The 17,500-nt window shown below is 38.7% G+C and overlaps 1 long non-coding RNA gene and 1 other non-coding gene across 2 annotated transcripts in view; both read left to right on the forward strand.

Annotated features, from left to right (window-relative positions):
• LOC123512108 overlaps positions 1-17,500 on the forward strand; it is a 226,944-nt gene that overhangs the window by 152,468 nt on the left and 56,976 nt on the right. The gene's annotated exons all lie outside the window — the stretch shown is intronic.
• On the forward strand, positions 14,081-14,153 carry Trnak-cuu. The gene has a single exon. It is a non-coding gene; the product is annotated as a tRNA-Lys (tRNA).

The raw sequence follows: 17,500 nt of genomic DNA on the forward strand, positions 1-17,500 counted from the left end.
TCTCTCTCTCTCTCTCTCTCTCTCTCTCTCTCTCTCTTCGTCTCCCGGGAATGACCGTGAATGTCCTGCGTGAGGGACTGTGGGGCGTGAGTCAATGCTACACCAAACACTCACGTAGCAGGAAGGGAGGCTGGGAGGGGAGGGAGTGTGTACTTTGGAGAGTTCAAGGGGTGGTTGGTTGTGGTGGTGGTGGTGGTGATGGGATGGGGATGGAGATGGTGTAAGTTCATAGTGGTGGTGATGTGTGTGTGTGTGTGTGTGTGTTGATATTGTGATGGGGGGAATTAAGGCAACTGTTAGAGTGAAGGGGGTCTGAGTTCTAAGTGGTGGTGATGTCATTTTCATCTTGTTATTGTAATGTTGAGAATTAAAGCAACTCATTAAGTAATAAAGAGTAAAGGGAAAGTACGTAGTGTTTGAAATCTTAACTAAAAGAAAATAACACAAAATAGTAAAGGGAAAGTAGAATTTGAGCGCTTAATAAAAATAACATAAAATTAATGAAAGAATGAAGAGTAAAAAACACTGGGGAACCTAAGTAAAGTATTAAGAAATTAAGAGAAGATAATGGATATTTCTCCTTTTTTCTTGTTTTTGTAAACTGAAAACAGGAATTACTTTTTTTGTGTATTTACGAAATTATATTGCAAGTTATCCTTTTTTTTATCATTGTTGTCTCAAAAAACATAACGAAAGATGGAAAGGAAAATATGTATTTTTACAATGAAAAAGATAGTATGGATATTTTTCTGAATTGTTTTCGGAAAATGCATTCTATTTTCTTCATTTTTTTTATTAATGCCATGCTTTCTAACAGAAAAAAAAGACAAATAAAAGATATTTTAACAAACATACCCAAACAAACATTTCTCATCAAGCGCTCAAACTTCACCGAACATTCACAAGTACCATCGTCTAACTATCCACACACCCTCACGCCCTCACACCACCCAAAGTAAAACGAACCCACCTAACCTAACTTAACCTAACCTTACTAGACACCCTAATACTCTTATACCCCAGATAAGGTATTAGATCCCTTCATTCATGCATCTAAACCCTCTTATCTCTCTGCGAGGTCCCCGATTACTCATCCTGTTATCCGCCTCTCCATCTGCCAGTCACTCAGTACAAGTTAATCACGACTGCCGCCTCCCTCTAGTCCTCCGCGTATCCATATTGTCAGCCTCAGTATGCCTTGAGTTACTTGTTTGTGAAATATTGCTGGCTGGGGGATAGTTTGAGGGTTAAGAAGAGAAGGGAAAGGATGAGGGTGAAAGGTGGATGAGAAGTGGGATGGAAGGAAAAGGAAAGAAAATGGATGATGATAGAAGGGAGCGCTTAGTGTGAGGGAACGGAGAGAAAAAATAGGATAAGGAGAAAGGGAAAGGGAGGAACAGTATGATGATAAAGATAGAAGGATGAAATGTGGATGAGGAGAGAGGGAGGAGTAGAGAAAATGGATGATAAAGTTAGATGAAGGGCGTATAGTGAGGGATATGGGAAAAGTAGGGGGATGAGGAGAAGGGAAAGAAAAAGAGAAATGGGAAAATGATAAAGATGGGAAAAGAAAGGCAGGATATAATGGGAGGATTAAATAAGAAAATAGGAGGATGAGGATGAAAAGGGAATGAAACGAAAGGAGGGTGGGACAAAAGGAAGAAAGAAGATGATTAAGGTGAGAGGTAGGGAAGAGAATGAGAGTAAAGAATGGAGGAGGAAGAATATATAAAAGGGAGGAGGAGTAAAAATTGAGTTGGCTTAATTTTCTTATATCCGTATGATTTACCTAGTAATAGTAGTAATAATAGTAGTAGTAGTAGTAGTAGTGAGAGCATCGAGTGAGGGTAACTTGGTGCCTGTGTTAACATTCTTGCCGTCCTGTAATTGCTAAGGCGGGCGACACACGCTGTAATATGGTTGTTTTCCTTGTATTTATGGCGTCTGGAGTGGCCTGTGGTGGTGGTGGTGGTGGTGGTGGTGACAGGGGCAGAATAGATGGAGAAAACCTGGGAATTGGCTCAGGATAGGTAAGGTAAAGAACACTAAGGTGAATTGTATTAAGTTTACTGGGGATAAAAAATAGTAAGGAAGGTTGGTTAGGTTAGGTTTGGTTTAGTGAGTTAAGGCTGAATAAAAGTGTATTAGGTTTAATTCGGGTAGGGAAGGAAAGGAGAGGAAGTTAAAAGAAATGGTTAAGATTCGTTAGGTAAGGTTAAGCTAGGTAAGGACAAGCTAGATTGTATTAGGTTTAGTTAAGATAGGGTAGGTTATATTAGGTTAGGTAAAGATAAACTACATTATATTGGGTTTAGATATGGTAGGATAGAAAACACTGGAATAGATTAAGTTATGTGAGATTACAGTGGATAGGTTAGAACTGCATTGTTAGGCTAAGAAAGGTTAGTTTAGAAAGATAAGTTAAATTACATTGTTTAGTTAAAGCAAAGATTCTCAACCTTTTTCTCGTTAAGAACCCCCTGAGTTATAGAACCATCTACCCGAACCCTAAATAATCTAACATTGAACATTATGTTAATTTAGTGACTGACACCAACTCACTATGCAATGGTGTACCGGAAAGGATATCAGACCAGGCCTCTAAGTAACCCTGGAAATCTTGAAACCACTGAGGTTCGCGAATCCCAGGTTGAGAACCACTGAATTAAAGTAAGGTATGATAGGGTAGAGTTGCTTAGAAGAAGGTTTGATTATGAAGGAAATTATTAGAGAGAGAGAGAGAGAGAGAGAGAGAGAGAGAGAGAGAGAGAGAGAGAGAGAGAGAGAGAGAGAGAGAGATGTAAATGAAAATTGGGGACAAGAAAGCGATTAAGTGGAAAGATAAACAATGAAAGAAGTAGGAGATAGTAAGGATGAATAAAGACAGGGAGGAGACAAACATGGAAGGAAGCGAAGAGTGAAATGAAGGTAAAAGGAATTAGCAGACAAATATGAGAGAGAGAGAGAGAGAGAGAGAGAGAGAGAGAGAGAGAGAGAGAGAGAGAGAGAGGTAAGGAATAAGAGAGTCACTGAAGGCGAAGAGAAGATAGGGAAGGAAGTGAAGACGAACGAAATGCAGGAGAAAGGGAGCGAGAGAGAGAGAGACAAGGAAGGTGAAGAAAAAGTGCAAGAAAAGGAGGGTAATGAAGTAAGAGAGGAAGAGGAGGAGGAGGAGGAGGAGGAGAAGAGAAGAGAAGGAGAATACAAATTATCTTCGGGACTGGACCGGGAAAGGAGAGGAGAGAAAAATTTTAAGTGGAGGAAAGGGGAGACTTAGACTAAATATGGTTAATGCAGGAAGAGAGAGAGAGAGAGAGAGAGAGAGAGAGAGAGAGAGAGAGAGAGAGAGAGAGGGCGGCAGCTCGTGAAAAAGGTAGATTAGTATTGCATATTCATGAAGGAATATTAAGATAGTAATTGCCTACGGTACCTGAAGGCCGCCACCACCACCACCACCACTGCTGTCACCACCACCACCACTGCCATCATCACCACCACCACCACCACCACCACCATCATCATCATCATCATCATCATCATCATCATCATCATCATCATCATCATCATCATCATCATACCACCACCACCACCACCACCACAACAACAACAACAACAACAACAACTCAAGAAAAATAAATTAAATAAAAAATAATAAGTAAATAAACAAACAGTCATGCTGTCACCACTCTGTCATCGCTAGCAACAACAACAACAACAACAACAACAACAACAACAACAACAACAACAACAACTCTTACTACTACTACTACTACTACTACTACTACTACTACTACTACTACTACTACTACTACTACACAAAATCACAATTAACACCTTTTCTTTTCTTTTTTACATGTATTTTCTTTTATTCGAATTGTCTTCAGTTAAAAATACTTCATCATTATCTTCATTATCATCATTATCGTAGTTATTATTCATTCATTCATTCATTATTCCATTGTCATTTTTCATTTATTAACATGCTCAGTGAATTTTGTAATATCCTTATTTAAGAGAGAGAGAGAGAGAGAGAGAGAGAGAGAGAGAGAGAGAGAGAGACTGGCTGGGTGACCAGCAGACGACCGAGGTGAATTACACACACACACACACACACACACACACACACACACACACACACACACACACACACACACACACACACACACACACACACACCTGGGTATGATAATATTGTAAATGAATACATTAAATGCACTGAAAATTGGATTAGTATATATGTTAAATTTTTTAATAGAATCTTAGATGCAGGATATTTACCTGAAGAATGGGTAACAGTGATAAATGTCCAATTGTATAAAAATACAGGCGATTTTGATTATCCACAAAACTATAGGGATATAACTTTGTTAGCTGTGTAGGTAAGCCATTCACAGCAGTAATAAATGATAGACTAACACATTTTTCTGATAGACATTGTATTGTAAAAGAAACACAAGCTGGATTTAGGTAAAGGTATAGTACACTTGACCATATATATTTGTTAAAGAACGTCATTGACCTGTATTTATGGAAAAGGAAATATTGGTGGTAAAGTATTTAATGTTTTTAAAAATATGTAACTGAATACTCATGCGTTAAGTTTGACAAAAATATATCGGACACTATTATTTGTAATAGAGGTGTAAGACAAGGTGTAAATCTCTCTACATTGTTATTGCCCTTTATATTAATGATATTGAAAATTCCTTGATAGAAAGCAATTGTAATTACTTGATATTTGATGATGACGATCTTCACTTGCATTTTGATTTATCAGTAATGATGTGTGCTGATGACAGTTATTTTAGCTAATTCTGAAGAAGAAATGAAAAATGTTCTTACAGCATTGGAATTATGTTGTGAGCATTGGAAGTTAGAAGTAAACAATGACAAAACAAAGGTGGTGGTGTTCATCAGAGGGAGGATGAATTATAGTGATTGTAATTTTGTGTTTAGGGAAGAGATCATTGAAACAATGAGTGAATACAATTATCTTGGAGTCTCATTGAACTATAATGATAGGTTTAGACTTGGTCAGTTGGAACTTAAAAGAAGTGCTACAAGAGCCATGTATTCACTAACTGGAAAATGCCGTAAGCATGATTTACAACTTGAATTGTTTAATACAATTGTGATGCCAATTATGACATATTCTTGTGAAAATTGTGTTTATGCTGTTTCCAGAGAGATTAAACAATTACACATGAATGTTCTAAAACATGTATTGTATGTACATAAAAACACCAGCACAGATAATGTATATGGTGAGTTAGGAGAATATCCCATTGACATTATTATCAATACTAGAATGATAGTTTACTGGGCAAGGTTAATAACAGGAAAAGCTACTAAATTATGTCTGATAATTGTATAGAAGTTTATTATACTTTGACTCAATAAATATGTACTCATCACCTTGGATCAGCCATATAAGAAATATTCTCAATAATTGTGGTATGTCAGGCATTTGGATGGAACAACAAGTTAATAATCCTGAATGGTTAAAGAAAGCAATAGAAAATAAGCTGAAGGACCAATGGATAACAACATGGTTCAGTAACATTTCAACAAAGGGAATTTGTAAGAGTTATAGCATATATAAAGAGTTTATACCCTGGAAGATTACCTACTGAAATTAAGAAAAAAAAAAACATCAGATTGTCCTTAATTAAACTAAGAACAAATAATAATAGACTACCAGTTGTGACAGGAAGATATGTCTATTATAAAAATAATCCAACATTAAATAGTTTACTTTGTTAATGCAAAGTAAAAATCTACAAATTTTAATCAATATATCCCATTTCTTGAGAGCTATCTATAAAATGTTTAGATAAAAAAAGTTGATTACAGAAATTTGTTCGTACTGAATGGATAATGTTACTTGTTTTTTTTTAGTTTATTGAAATTATAGGAGGAGCTGTGCGCCATACTTTGTTTACAAAGTCTGAGCAAGATAAACTGAATCTGAATCTGCATCACACACACACACACACACACACACACACACACACACACACACACACACACACACACACACACACACACACACACACACACACACACACACACACACACACACACACACACACACACACACACACACACACACACACACACACACACACACACATATCTATGATAATCAACTAGGCTGTGATTGCGTTGAAATGACCACGCTACACTTGTTTGGTCGTTTGGGTCATCACACACACACACACACACACACACACACACACACACACACACACACACACACACACACACACACACACACACACACACACACACACACACACACACACATGTATTTGGCACTCTACGATGCAGAAGAGAGAGAGAGAGAGAGAGAGAGAGAGAGAGAGAACGTTATTTATGTATATCTCCATTTTTATTAACCCATTTTTTATTCATTTCTTTTTATTTATTTATTTTAAGAACACGTTTTAGCCCTCTATTCGCGTTGCCATGTCCGTGCGTCCGTCCGTTCGTGTGTCCGTGCCATATTAGTGTCCGTGAGTACGCATTATCCTTGAACAGAGATATATTTTGGCATCACGTTTGTACTGTATGAACCGGTGTGCGTGTGCGTATATGCGTGCGTATGTCTTCTCATTGCGCCTGTGTGGTCATATTTTTACCTTTTTGTATAGGTATGCTTTGTACTGTATGTATGAATGTATGAAATTATGCATGTGTATTATGTGTGTAGATATGTGTGTGACTTGCATGTGTGATCTTTTAATTTTTTGTCTTTTGCATGTATATATGAACTAACAAACCTACATGTATGTGTGTGTTTGTGTGTTTCTGTGTTTGCGTGTCAGTGCGTAGATATTTAACAGAGTTTGACTGTAGGTGCGTGCGTGCGTGCGTGAGTGTACGTGCGAAGGAATGTATCTTGACTGGCTTAGCGTGTGTGATCATATATGTTTGCCTTTTGCTTGCTGTTCCCTCAGTCGAAAAAATTACCAGGTATTGTTCTTGGTGGCTGGCGATAAACTACCACGAAACTTGATAAAAGGCGACCACCCCCTCCACCCCACAACCCAACACCCACTTCCCCACCCCGTCCCCCCACCACAGCGCTTCTCGCCAGACAGCGTGTCCGCATTAACAATATTATGGTAGTTTTCTTCGCGCTGCTGAAAAATGGGCTGCAGGAATCCGACTCAATTAGGTGCTTTGTGAAATACGATGGAGGTTTGTCTTGTGGGGTGTGGGGGGGGTGGAGGGGGAGTGGGTAGATGTGTTGAAGGGGAGGGTGGTGTGCTGGGGGAAGTTGATGGGAGGAGGAAGGGGAAGTGAGAGGGTGCTGTGGAAGGGGATACGAGGAAGTGGATATGGGGAGGGGAAGTGGGTGGGGTGTTGCGTTGTGTGGAAGGGAAGTGGGTGGGTGTGTAGAAGGGAAGGTATTGTGGGTAGGGGGAACATGGAAGTGGCTGGAGTGTTGGGATTTGTGGATGGGGAGTGGGTGAGTGTATGTGGAGAGGAGGGTGTTGTGGTGGGGGAAAGGAGAGGAAATGGGTGTGTGTTTTAGGGTGTGGAGGGGAGGGTGCTGTGGATTGGGAGGAGGAGGAAGGTAGAAAGGAGGAAGCGTTGTGTGTGGGGAGGGGGGTGAGTGGATACAGTGATGGGGAAGGTGTGTGTGTGTGTGTGTGTGTGTGTGTGTGTGTGTGTGTGTGTGTGTGTGTGTGTGTGTGAATTTACTAAAAGACATACAGATAGATAAGACATTCGGACAGACATACAGACAAATAATGCAGACTTGTGGAAGTAAAACGCGTTATTTATTTTATTTTTTTCCATTCCTTTATTTTCGCACATCTTAATCCATATCAATCATGCAATTCTTCCTTTCCTCTCTCTCTCTCTCTCTCTCTCTCTCTCTCTCTCTCTCTCTCTCTCTCTCTCTCTCTCTCTCTCTCTCTCTCTCCCTCTCCCTCTCCCTCTCCCCACTTAATCTATTCTTCCTTTCCTTTTCCACCTCATTCTTCGTTCAGCAATCTATTCATTCCACTACATTTACTAATCTCCTTCCACCCTCATCCACTGCTTCCAACCCTTCCCTCCACCCTTCCCTCCATCCTTCCCTCCACCCTTCCCTGCTCCGTATCCTGCCAGTGATGTGTCTTGCATTATGCGCGGGATGATTTGCAAGGCGGGGTGTCCTACGCTTGACTGGTGAAGGATGAAGGACAGCCAGTCAGCAAGGAGGGAAGGAGATAGACTAAGTGGGTTTTTCATTCATTATTCACTGTGGGAGAGCTTAAGTGAGTTGTCATTCTGTTATTCATTTATTTTTTTATTTTTTTCTATTTTTTGTTTTATTTATTTCTTGATTTTTATTTTTTATTTTCGTAGGATATTTTTTTGTAGATTTTTCTTTGTTTATGTTGAGTTCGTTATCTTTTTTTTTCTTTTTTTTTCCTTTTCTTTTTTGTAATCTTGTGTGTTTATTTTTCTCTTATTTATCTACTTTTCTCTAGTTTTTTCCCTCTTGTCTATCGTGGCTTTCTTAATTTTTTGCTATTTCTGTATATTTATAATTCGTCATTCTCTCTCTCTCTCTCTCTCTCTCTCTCTCTCTCTCTCTCTCTCTCTCTCTCTCTCTCTCTCTCTCTCTCTCTCTCTCTCTCTCTCTCTCTCTCTCTCTCTCTCTCAGTATTCTAATTCGTGTCTTCCTCTATTTTCTTTATCTCCCTTTCTTCTTTATCCCTTTCTTACTCTCCTTTGTTTTCCATTTTTCTTCTTTCGTTTTCCCTTCCCCTTCGTTTCTTTTATTCTGCTCACCTGTTTCTCTTCTTTCTCTCCTTTCGTTCCTTCCACCTCCTTTATCTTATTATGTATGTCTCCCTCCTTTCTCATTTTGTTCCTCTTACCTCGTTTATCTTATTTTCTCTTTCCCTCTTCTTCCTCCTTCTCTTGCCCTTGCTTCTATCTCCCTTTGCATTTGTTTTTCTCTTATTTCTTTCTCTTCTGTGCCTTATTATTCTGCTTCTCTATTCTAAGTTTTATCCTTTTCCTTATTCTTTACTTTATTTGCATTTTCTTCCTTTTTCGTTTTTTATTTCTATGTCTCTTTTTCCATCTCCCTTCTGCCTTTCTCCCCTTTCCTTTTATTCTTGTGTATTTTTCCTCCCTTTGTTTCTCAATTTTTCATATATTTTTGCTTTTTTTCATTTTTATCTTTTTTTTCTATTTGCCTTTTTTTTTTTTTTTTTTACTTTCACTCTCTTCATTTTCCCTTCCCTTTCTTCCTTTCTTCATTCCTCTCCAGCTTTTGATTTATTTGTTTATTTCCTTATCTCTATTTCGTTATCTCTTTATTCTTTGCATCATTTTACTTATCTTTTTCTTCTCCTCCATCATTAATCTCTCCTTTCCATCTGTTATTATCTTTTCCTCTTTCTCTCCTCGTTTTCTTTTCCATGTTCGTTGTTCGTGTTCTCACTATCTGCTCTCCTTTCTGTATTCCTTCTATTTCTTTTATGCATTCTTTTCTATCTCTCTTCATTTATTCATTTATATATTCTTCTCTTCTCTTTTTCTTTCTTCTCCATATTTGTTATTCGCTTTATTATCATCAATTCTTCTTCTCCTTTTCGTGGATTTATGGACGAAAAGTGGGAATAGATAGAAAAGCGAATGTTAAGAGGATAATGTGAAAGAAAGGAGAAAGAAGATGATGTGAATTTAAAAGGAGAATCACGGAATGGAAAAGGGAAGACGTTGAAAGAATAGAAGAGGAAGTATGGAGGAATAAGAAAAAAACAAAACAAAAGTATAATAAAAGATTAAAGAATAAGGAAAGAAAACTAAAAGAAAAGATGATGAAAGGAATGAAGAAAGTATAACAAATAGAAAGTAGATGAAATATAATGGAAAAATATAGAATAGGATATAAAGAAAGGAAGGAAAGAAACAAAATGTAAATAAGATAAAAAGATTGAAAATAAAAAAATAAACGTAAAAAAAAGAAGGCAAAATATAATATGATGTTAGATTAGGTTAGGTTATGTTAGACTGGGTTAGATTAAGTTAGACTGAGATAGGTTAAGTTAGTTTTAGTCACGTAGTTAGGCTAGGTTAATATAGGGAGACGGTGGCGTAGTGGATAAGGTGGTGAGCGTGGGGTCGGGCAGACGTCTACGCGTAGATTCGAATCACCACATACCACTTTGAAGCTATGCCGTTTGTCGAGTGGTTGAAAGTTACCTACATCTCACCATGGTACCCAGGTTCTAGGTGGTGTAATTGCCTTACACCGAAAATGCGCTTGGGTGGTGATACGGGCCCTGATATGGTTCCTGATATGGGTACCACTATAGATAAAATTGCCTGCGCCACTAATGGACGGAAGTTGAACAGCGCTTCCTACATACTCTTCAAGTGTGCCTACAGGCGCTATAGGCCATATCGTATAAAAAGAAAAGAAGTTAGCTTAGACTGGCTAAGATAAATTAGTTAGATTTGGGTACATTCTTAGGTTAGGTTAGAGTTAGGTTTAGGTTGGATTAAGTTTGATTTGGTTACGTAATTAGATTTGGTTGGATTAAGATAGACTGGGTTAGAATAAAGGTAGTTTCGGTTGAGTTATTTAGTTAAGTTGTTTGGTTTTGCTTGGTTAAGTTTAAATAAGTTATGTTCGTTTTTTTCTTCTTAATTTCTTGTTATCATCCACATTTTTTTTTCTTTTAGTTCAGTAATTTTTCCACGTTCTGTCTTTGCCTTTCCTTTCTTTGTTATTCTCTGCGCCGCTTCTTGTATTCCATTCCTGCATTGTGGTCTGCTCTTCCATTCGCTTTGTCTTTTTTTTCTAATTTTTCGTCCTTCTTTTTTCAAACACACCTTTCACATTTTTCATCACCTCCCCGCATTATTCTTTTTCCTTCCTCCCTTTTTCGTGCTTTGTCTCTCGGTTTTTATTCCCTCGCCTCATAATTCTTCCCTTCCGCCCCAGATTTTATTTCATTGTTTTCTCAAATCTCTTCTCTCACTTTCTTTTTTTCGATTCCCTCTTATTAATCCTTTTTTTATTCTCCCTCATTCTCTTTTATACCTTTTAATTCATATTTGATTTTCTTCTTGATTTATCTTTTCTTTTTTTATTCACAGTTCTCTTTTCGTTTTTCCTTTTCATTCGTCTCATTTTCCATTTTTTTTTTTTTTTTTTTTTTTTTTATATTTTCTTTGGCGTATGTTATTTTCTGCGTTCCCGTTTGATTTTGCTCGTTTTGTTTTTTCATCCATTTCTGTCATTCTTTTTCTCATAGTTCTTTGTATTTTATATTCTTTTTATTCGTTTCTTCTTATTCCCTTTCTTTTAGTCTTCTCGTCCCTTTCTTTTCATCTTTAATATATTCCCTCCATTCCTCCTTCATCTCCTTTATCCCTAACGTTTATCATTAATTTGTCTCTCCTCCTTTCCTACTTCCTTCGTGTGTGTGTGTGTGTGTGTGTGTGTGTGTGTGTGTGTGTGTGTGTGTGTGTGTGTGTGTGTGTGTGTGTGTGTCTCTCTCTCTCTCTCTCTCTCTCTCTCTCTCTCTCTCTCTCTCTCTCTCTCTCTCTCTCTCTCTCTCTCTCTCTCTCTCTCTCTCTCTCTCACACACACACACACACACACACACACACACACACACACACACACACACACACACACACACACACACACACACACACACACACACACACACACACACACACACACAAAGATGGCGGAGAGGAAATACACGTAAATTGGACTCTTCCTCCTCCTCCTCAACAGGATTCTGGAGACTTATTAGATGTTTTGCTTGTTGTTGTTGTTAATGCTAACGATGGTGGTGATGGTAATAGTTATTATTGTTCTTTTTATTTAAGTACCAGCGGAATCAGTAATAAAGCAGCAGCAGCGGTGGTACTAGTAGGTAATAGTAGTAGTAGTAGTAGTAATAGTGTTAGTAGTATAGTAGTAGTAGTAGTAGTAGTGGTTGTAGTAGTAGTAGTAGTAGTAGTAGTAGTAGTAGTAGTAGTAGCAGCAGCAGCAGCAACAGTAGTTAAAACATCTGCCAAATGAAGCATAACACACTCTTGTACAAACATTCTTTAAGATAACCTAACATTCTTCTCATCACAGCAACCACACACTCATCATAACAACCACACACTCATCACAACCACCACACACTCATCACAACAACCACACACTCATCACAACCACCACACACTCATCACAACAACCACACACTCATCACAACCACCACACACTCATCACAACAACCACACACTCATCACAACAACCACACACTCATCACAACCACCACACACATCATCACAACAACCACACACTCATCACAACCACCACACACTCATCACAACAACCACACACTCATCACAACAACCACACACTCATCACAACCACCACACACTCATCACAACAACCACACACTCATCACAACAACCACACACTCATCACAACAACCACACACTCATTCACCACATTACATGAAGCCAAATTTTTCACTCTGTCTCTCCGCCCACACACAATACACATAGCAGATATCCGACCTCATTTTTCACACACACACACACACACACACACACACACACACACACACACACACACACACACACACACACACACACACACACACACACACACACACACACACACACACACACACACACACTAATACAACTTTTTCTTTTAAATTTCCAACTAACCCAATTTTTCCCCCTCGCCATCTCACTGAAGGTCACAGGGAAAAAAAGACCTTAATTAACAACGGAGGTCACAATTTAGGTCATATTACACACACACACACACACACACACACACACACACACACACACACACACACACACACACACACACACACACACACACACACACACACACACACACCTTCATTCCACGTTTTTTTTTTTTTTTTATGACGCAACCTTAACTCGTCCCTCTAACATAATTATTCTTTGTGTATTATTTTTTTCGATGCATTTTTCATACCAGTGAGGATTTAAGTCAGCGTGGACACGTTTAGTTATTAAATTAGAGAGAGCGATACCGTACGTGGATAAGCTTTTAGAGAGAGAGAGAGAGAGAGAGAGAGAGAGAGAGAGATATCATTCTTTCTGAACAAGTGAAGAAGAGAAAGTTTAGCATATATCATTCTTTCTGAACAAGTGAAGAAGAAGATGAGGAAAAGAAAGGAGAAGCAGGATGAGGAAAACAGTGAATAAATTATATATATATATATATATATATATATATATATATATATATATATATATATATATATATATATATATATATATATATATATAGAGAGAGAGAGAGAGAGAGAGAGAGAGAGAGAGAGAGAGAGAGAGAGAGAGAGAGAGAGCGCACAAGAGGGGAAACTTCTCAAGAACATAACATCTCACATCAATTCTGTTAATGATTTTTGTGGTCGGTGTGGGAAATTAAGTGAAGGGAGACTAATTAATTGGCGGTGAATCTGAGATGACTGAAGTGAGGAGGTACTTGATTAAAGGTAAGGTTGCCGGCACGTGTGATAGTTATGATAGTGATATGATGAAATGATGATAATAACAGGGAGAGTAATAATAATGGACAATGTATGGTTAGGTTAAGTTTGGCTAGATAAAATTAAGATAGGTTAGGTGAGGTGAGGTGTGGTTTGGTTAATAAGAGAACGAAACGGGAAAAAAAAACAAAGGAATGATAGTTAGAAGGAAATAAGGAGACGAAAAGGGAATATTAAGACCTAATAAAAGCTTATCAAATCAATAAAAAGTGAGACTTCTACCTCTCCTCCTCCTCCTCCTCCTCCTCCTCCTCTTCTCCTCCTCCTCCTCCTCCTCCTCCTCCTCCTCCTCCTCCTCCTCCTCCTCCTCCTCTCCTCCTCCTCCTCCTCCTCCTCCTCCTCCTCCTCCTCCTCCTCCTCCTCCTCCTCCTCCTCCTCCTCCTCCTCTTTCCTCTTCCACCTCCTCCTCCTCCTCCTCCTCTTCCTCCTCCTCCTCCTCCTCCTCCTCCTCCTCCTCCTCCTCCTCCTCCTCCTCCTCCTCCTCCTCCTCCTCCTCCTCCTCCTCCTCCTCAGCCCGGCTAGCTCAGTCGGTAGAGCACGATACTCTTAATCTCGGGGTCATGGGTTCGAGCCCCACGTTGGGCGAAAGTTTGATGTGCGTAGTATTTTTCTTCACGCAAAGGATAAAATAAGAGCAGAAGAGCAAGCAGGAAGCTGGTGTATGCCTTATTACCCTGAAATGGCTGGGAGACTGGCTCTTTGACAGAAAGCAACATGTTGTTATCAATGGACAAGAGTCAGAGTGGCATAACGTAAATAGCGGTATTCCTCAAGGCTGTGTGTTAGGTACAGTACTTTTTATAATATACAATAATGATATTGATGAAGGAATCAATTGTAAAATAAGTAAATTCGTAGACTACACCAAAATAATGAGTAAAGTACCGTCAGCGTTACAGTGGCAGTGTGATCTCAATAGACTAACATGCTGGGCAGAAAAATGGCAAATGAAATTCAATATAGAATAGTGCAGTTTTACATATTGGGAATAACGTTGTTCAAGCTGAATATGTAATGAATAATGTTCCTCTGGCAAGTGCTGAAAATGAAAAAAAAGCTCTTGGGCTGGGAATATACGAGCGACTTGGTGGCGCCACTTTGTGGCGGGGTTTAACGACTGTGGCGTTTGGTATGTGACTGACTGCCCGCAGCTCAGTCACAGTCGTTCGTGTGCGCGGATTCTCAACAAAGTCGCGCCATGCTGTGGCGGGGATGAACGACAACTCGCCACAGTCACTGGCCACAGATGCTCGTGTGCGAGGGATAGCTTCTAAGCAATGGAAAGTCATGGAGAGCTACACTCCGCCACAACGTGGCGCCACAAAGCTGCTCGTGTGTTCTCGGCCTTGGTGTTGTGGTGTCTAAAGATCTGAAGCCGAGTTAACACTGCACAGAAACAGTGGAGACAATAAATTAATTAGTAGGGCTCACTGGAAGAACTTTTGAATTCAAATCAGAAAAAAGTTGTAGTTTCCTTATATAACTCACTGGTGCGTCCTTTACTCAATACTCTGTGCAGTTTTGGTCACCGTGTTACTGAAAAGACATTGAAAACTGGAAAAGATCCAACGTAGAGTTACTAAAAAGATTCCAAGATTGAGAAATAAGCCGTATGAGGAACGATTAGAAGCATTAAATCTGTTCAACTTAACGAAGCGCAGGATAAGAGACCTAATTGAAGTTTTCAAAATTTTTAAAGGATATAACAACCTTGACGCTAATAAGTATTTTATCATTGATCATTCTAACATGACAACGAATAATGAATTTAAGATTACATCCAAACGCTTCAAATCCCACGAGGCAAAATACTTTTTCTTTTATAGAATTGTTAATATCTGGAGGAATAAGCTTACTTTAGAAATCGTAAACAGCAATTTTATTGCATCATTAAAAAATAAGATTGACAAATATTTAAGAGTTAACACCCAATAAGTCCTCTTCTCCGAAAATAACTCCTAACAATGTTTTTTTTCCTCTTTTAGTTAGACATGTAGAGTCCAACGTAGGGTGAATAGTAGAATTTCCTTTCATCCTTTTCTGTGAAAATTCCATATCAGTTTTTTACACTTCATGGTACTTTTCCCAGATATTTTCCATATCAGCGAAATCTGGAACCTTTTCCTGTACAATCCTGTCTCTCTTCTCTTCTCTGTAGCTGGTTAGAAGTACTTACTTAGCAGCTTTGAAATGACAAAAAAGTCTTTTACTCATTGGCTTTCCCATACATTCCTCCTCCTCCTCCTCAACCTCCTCCTCCTCCTCCTCCTCCTCCTCCTCCTCCTCCTCCTCTATCTGTCTGTATCTATCTGTAGAAGCTCAGATCGCAAACTCCTGTAAAACCAACCCAAAGGAATTTCACAGTTATGTAAAATCCAAAAGAGTCTTAGCCTCAACAATTGGTCCACTCATAACAGAAAACGGAAACCAAATAGATAACGAAGTTGAAATGGCAAACGTCCTAAATAGATTCTTCTCAACAGTCTTCACGACTGAAGATGTCCAAAATAGTCTGCCCATGCCAGAGCCTCAGGCACAAGGCAATACACTGCCTGACTTCATAGTTACAGAAAATGAAATCCTCACAGTCATGAACAGCATGAACGTAAACAAAACGCCTGGACCAGACAAGATATCACCCAGGCTTCTCAAAGAAGCGAAAAATGAGCTCGTGAAACCACTCACGATTATATTCAATAAAACTTTACAAGCAGGAAAGTCCCCAGGAGTGGAAGCTAGCAAATGTCACGCCCATTTTCAAGAAAGGAAATAAATCACTCCCAGCTAATTACAGACCAATCAGCCTTACTTCAGTAGTGTGCAAGCTGATGGAAACGATAATCAGAGATAAGATTGTCAAATTTTTAGAAGAAAATAAGATCATGAAGGATTCACAACATGGTTTCAGAAACAAGAGATCCTGCTTAACAAACCTACTAGACTTCTTTTATGAAGTTTTTAACTCGTATGACGAGACAAAAGCAGTGGATGTTATTTATCTTGATTTCCAGAAAGCTTTCGACACTGTCCCTCACAAGAGGCTAATCAGCAAAGTAAAAGCTCACGGCATAGCTGGAAATACCCTGAAATGGCTGGAAGACTGGCTCTCTGACAGAAAGCAACGAGTTGTTATAAATGGAAAAGAATCAGAGTGGCACAATGTGAAAAGTGGTGTTCCTCAAGGCTCTGTATTAGGACCAGTTCTTTTCATTGTTTATATTAATGATATTGATGAAGGAATCACTTGTAAAATAAGCAAATTCGCGGACGACACCAAAATAATGAGCAAAGTTACATCAACGTCACAATGGCAAGAACTACAGTGTGACTTAAATAAACTGACACGCTGGGCAGAAAAATGGCAAATGAAATTCAATATAGAAAAGTGTAAAGTCTTACACATTGGAAGTAACAATGTACAAGCAAAATACGTAATGAGTAATGTACCTCTGGCAAAGTGCTGAGAATGAAAAAGATCTTGGTGTTGTGGTGTCTAAAGATCTCAAGCCGAGCAAACACTGCACAGAAGCAGTAAAGAATGCAAATAAATTAGTTGGGTTCATTGGAAGAACCTTTGAATTTAAATCAGAAAAAGTTATCCTTACTTTATATAACTCATTGGTGCGTCCTCAGCTTGAATACTGTGTGCAGTTCTGGTCACCATATTACAGAAAAGACATTGAAAAACTGGAAAGGATCCAGCGTAGAGTGACCAAGATGATTCCGAGATTGAGAAACAAGCCGTATGAGGAACGACTGGAAGCATTAAATTTATTCAGCTTAACAAAGCGCAGGATAAGAGGAGACCTAATCGAAGTTTTCAAAATTTTTCAGGGATACAACAACCTTGATGTCAATAAATATTTTACTATTGATCATTCCACCATAACAAGGAATAATGGATTTAAAATTACACCAAAACGCTTTAAAAC

This window comes from Portunus trituberculatus, chromosome 32 (genome assembly GCF_017591435.1).
Source record: "Portunus trituberculatus isolate SZX2019 chromosome 32, ASM1759143v1, whole genome shotgun sequence".
In the NCBI taxonomy this organism is placed as follows: domain Eukaryota; kingdom Metazoa; phylum Arthropoda; class Malacostraca; order Decapoda; family Portunidae; genus Portunus; species Portunus trituberculatus.